This window comes from Propithecus coquereli, unplaced genomic scaffold (assembly GCF_000956105.1).
Source record: "Propithecus coquereli isolate 6110/MARCELLA unplaced genomic scaffold, Pcoq_1.0 Scaffold5, whole genome shotgun sequence".
Classification (NCBI taxonomy): Eukaryota; Metazoa; Chordata; class Mammalia; order Primates; family Indriidae; genus Propithecus; species Propithecus coquereli.
In genome coordinates, this window is record NW_012150840.1 from 9,332,584 (window position 1) to 9,333,906 (window position 1,323).

A 1,323-nucleotide genomic window follows, 5' to 3' on the forward strand; every position below is an offset into this window, starting at 1 on the left:
CCTCAGCCTCTCAGAGTGCTAGGGTTACAGGCGTGAGCCACTGTGCCCAGCGACCCATAGCACTTTACCCTTGGTTAGACTTGCATGTAAATAGCTAAACAAGTGTGTCGGCCTCTCTCGAAAGACTTTGACTCTCTGTAGTCCAGCCTCTGGCCTTGTTCCACGGTTTTCCCCACAAAGATCCTGCCATAGCAGACCCACACTTAGCATTCACTTAACTTGTTACCAGCCAGTGGAACAATCTATAGGAACCTTTCCCAAAGCAAACCACTCTCCCCATAGCCTTTTTCTCCTGTGGCCCTCCTGTCTGGACCCTCTTTCCCAGGGCTACAGGTGTTCCAGAAATTCACTCTTGTTTAGTCCCTAAACAAGAGGTCCTCACACTGTAGACTGTCATCTCTGGTCCCAGCCCAATAAATTCTGACTTAGTGTTGGTCCCCCTCGCTTAAATGAGGGGATATAATTCATGTTAAGCATTCTATTTTTAAGAGATCCCTCAACCAAACAAAGCTCGAGTCCCTTGAAAACTAAGGTTAATCACAGAACATTTATATGTACTAATGCTCTCCAAGCTCTATGTTACAGCATCAACTTTACAATGGCACTATTATCCCCATCTAATAGATCAGGGAACTGTAGTGCACAGTTCACCCATTTTAGAAAGGGCAGTCATGGATTTGAACTCTGGCAGTCTGACTCCACAGACTGAACTCCCTATAAACACTACGCCAAACCGTTTTAATTTCTGAACAGAGCCATAACTTGAACACAGATCTACAACTTCAGTTGCCAACTTACATTTCTGTGACATACTGTACTACTGATAAAAGTCTTCATTACCCTGCATTTTGAATAAAAGATAGTCTCAGGGAGAGACAGGAAGTGAAAAACGAGAGGCGCTAGAACAGTGCGCAGAAAGGACTTGGGTATCTTGTTAAAATGCAGATTCTGATTCCATATTCTGGGACAGGGTCTGAGATTCTGCGTTTCCAACAAGCTCCCAGGTGATGCTGGACAGCTGCTATCTGTGGGACATTTTGAATAGCAAGGAGGGAGATGACTCAGACAACTCAAGCTGTTCCCTGCAACAAAAATAAAAGGAGTTGGGGACATACAGATGTCACAGAGCTGTTCGATGCTGTGGAAAACAAAGGAACATGGGCCTTATCCTCACGAAGTCCATTACACACCCATGACCTTAGATGCAACACACAGGAGAGCTGTGAGGAAATCACCTTTTCCTTTCTAAAATGAAGACGACTGAACACACAGCAGGGTCAAAAACACATTAGGGGGCTGGGCGTGGTGGCTCACACCTGTAAT